Raw genomic sequence first — 3,250 nt, forward strand, 5'->3', positions numbered from 1 at the left:
TAAAATCTTTAAAAAAAAAAAAAAGAAGAAGAAGATGCTTGTTCTAAATGCTCATATCTGTGAGCATTCATGGGGGCCGGGGACTCGGGGACTCCAAGGCTAATCCACTCCACTTCACCCAGAACTTGCTCTGTGGCTTTCAGCAAGTCCCTGTCCTGCTTAGGTTTATCCTTTATGGAAATGTCATGGGACTCTCTCTGAGCTAATGTTGGGGTTGGTTCTAGGCACTCAACAACACAAGCCATAGACAGCTGGTTGAAATGTCACCCAGATGTCACCATGGGTGTGTGTGTGTGTGTGTGTGTGTGTGTGTGTGTGTGAAATCCCTCAGGCAAGGCATCAGCCTTCCTTCCCACCTTGAATTCTTCAGGGGAGCTCAGAATGTTCACTGAGGAATCTCAGCTGGGGGCTTTAGCTTTTCCCTCCTCCCCGCAACAACCAAACGTGGAACCAGCTTTCTTCCTTTGATTTCCCCAAAGCATCCACTCACACAAGGATGAGCATGGGACGGAATTCTTTGGGGGGTGTGGAGACAGCATAAGGACTCATGTCTCCCACCTAACAGGTCTGATGAGAATTTAGGGTTGAATATTAAATGCCCCAACTCTGAAATATTCCCTGATCATTCCCAGCACATTGAATACTTTTCTGGTCAACCTTTCCCTTTGGGGTCCCCTGTCTCCCTCCATGTTGTTACACCCTCTTCCTCTCTCTCTCTCTCTCTTTTTTTTTTTTTAAGTTGGCCCCACACTGAGTGTGGAGCCCAACTCGGGGCCTGAACTCATGACCCTGAGATCAAGACCTGAACTGAGATCAAGAGTTGGTCACCGAAAGAACTGAGCCACCCAGGTGCCCGTCTTCCTCTCATTTTTGAACAACCTTCTTCCCGTCTCTGGAGTGTCCTTGGAAAAATGAGTATTTCATGACCATACCTAGCGACCCCACACTTGTATTTTTGTCCTAATCCAGCGTTTCTCAATCCTGGCTGCACATTAGAATTGCCTGAGGGGTTAAAAAACAGACACACACAAAAGCAACTGCTTGGATTTTATTCCAGCTGAGTTAAATCAGAAGTTCTGGAAAAGCAGACCTCTATAACTAACACAGTTGTTTATTATTATTATTGTTATTATTATTTTGTTTTATTTATTTATAGAATTTTCAATTCTCTCTCATTAGATATTTGTTTCTATTTTTGCTATTATAAATAACAGCACGGAGAGTCTTCCCACAGGCTCAATTTGTCTTTTTTTAAAAAAGATTTATTTATTTATTTGACACCCACAGAGAGAGATCACAAGTAGGCAGAGACCAGCAGAGAGAGAGGAGGAAGCAGGCACCCTGCTGAGCAGAAAGCCTGATGCAGGGATCCTGAGATCATGACCTGAGCTGAAGGCAGAGGTTTAACCCACCGAGCCACACGGGCATCCCTATTTTTTTTTTTTTTTTAAGATTTTATTTATTTATTTGACAGACAGAGATCAGAGGTAGGCAGAGAGGCAGGCAGAGAGAGAGGAGGAAGCAGGCTCCCTGCGGAGCAGAGATCCCGATGTGGGGCTCGATCCCAGGACCCTGGGATCACGACCTGAGCCGAAGGCAGAGGCTTTAACCCACTGAGCCACCCAGGCGCCCCTATTTTAAGTTTTTTTAAAAAGATTTTATTTATTTATTTGACAGAGAAAGACAGCACGAGAGGGAGCACAAGCAGGGGCAGTGGGAGAGGGAGAAGCAGGCTTCCCGAGAAACAGGAAGCCTGATGCAGGGCTCAGTCCCAAGACCCTGGGATCATGACCTGAGCCAAAGGCAGATGCTTAATGGCTGAGCCACCCAGGCGCCCCTTATTTTAAGATTGTTATTTTTAAACAATCTCTATGACCAACGTGGGATTCGAACTCACAGCCCTGAGACCAAGGTCTTATGCTCTTCAACTGAGCCAGCCAGGGCCTCCAACACAGCTTTATTATTAATTTCTTGCTCACATCATATCTGATGGGAATTGGGTGGCATTCCTGGTAGTGACTCAGGGATCCAGCCTCTTTCCATTTTTGACACCACCATCTTTCAGAACAGGCTGCACAGGTGGGATGGAAGAGGAGTAGAGGGTCAGAAATTACTCAGGGATATTATGGTCTAGGCCATTTGGCCAACATTCGTTGGCCAGAACCTAGTCATGTGGCCCTGGATTATTGCAAAGGAGCCTGGGAAATGTAGTTTTCCTTGGTGCTCAGGAAGAGGAAATAGGATCTAGTCAGCCTCTGCTAGGCTAGGAGTGGAGTTTGGGAAGTTTTGTGTTTTAAAAATTCCCCAAGTGGGGCGCCTGGGTGGCTCAGTGGGTTAAGCCTCTGCCTTCAGCTCAGGTCATGATCTCGGGGTCCTGGGATCAAGGCTCACATCAGGCTCTCTGATCAGCGGGAGCCTGCTTCCTTCTCTCTCTGCCTGCCTCTCTCCTTGTGATCTTTCTCTCTCTCTCTATCAAATAAATAAATAAAATATAAAAAAAATAAAAAAAAATAAAAAATAAAAATTCCCCAAGTGGTGCGCCTGGGTGACTCAGTCATTGAGTGTCTGCCTTCGGATCAGGTCACGATCCCAGGGTCCTGGGATGGAGTCCTGCTTTGGGCTCCCTGCTGGGTGGAGAGCCTGCTTCTCCCTCCCCAACTACCCCTGCTTGTGCTCCTGCTTGTGCTCCTGCTTGTGCTCTAGCTGTGTCTCTGTCATGTGAATAAATAAAACCTTTTTTAAAAAAAATTCCCCAGGTGATTCTAATTTGTAGCCAAGTTTGCCAACCACTTCTCATCTATTTTCACCATACTCTAGGGAGCAGAGGAACTCTCCTTTTAGCCCCAAATTAGCATCAAGGTAGTTTCCTACTAAAGGTATTTGAATTTTTAAGAGGAATTTAGCAACCAGTTTTGTTTTTGTTTTTAAATTCTTTTTCCTTCCTGGCACAGTAGCATATGATTAGCAGGGCAGAATGGATTCTTACCATATTGTAGTTGGGAAACTGACCTACAGAGGTGATGGGCTTTTTGTCCAATGTCACACAGAAAGTCATGGGCAGAGCTGGAACAGACCCCTGGACTCCTGGTTCTCAGGCTGGGGCTTTCTCCCTGTGTGCTGCCTCCTAAAGATGGAGGGGGATTGATAGAGTCCGGGTGGGGTGCCCTTAGGGGAGGAAGGCACTGTTGGAGGAGGAACATGGAATAAGAAATGGAACCTTGAGCAGAGGAGTGGGTTATCTTGCCATCTC

The sequence above is a fragment of the Mustela nigripes genome, chromosome 16 (assembly GCF_022355385.1).
Source record: "Mustela nigripes isolate SB6536 chromosome 16, MUSNIG.SB6536, whole genome shotgun sequence".
Taxonomy (NCBI): domain Eukaryota; kingdom Metazoa; phylum Chordata; class Mammalia; order Carnivora; family Mustelidae; genus Mustela; species Mustela nigripes.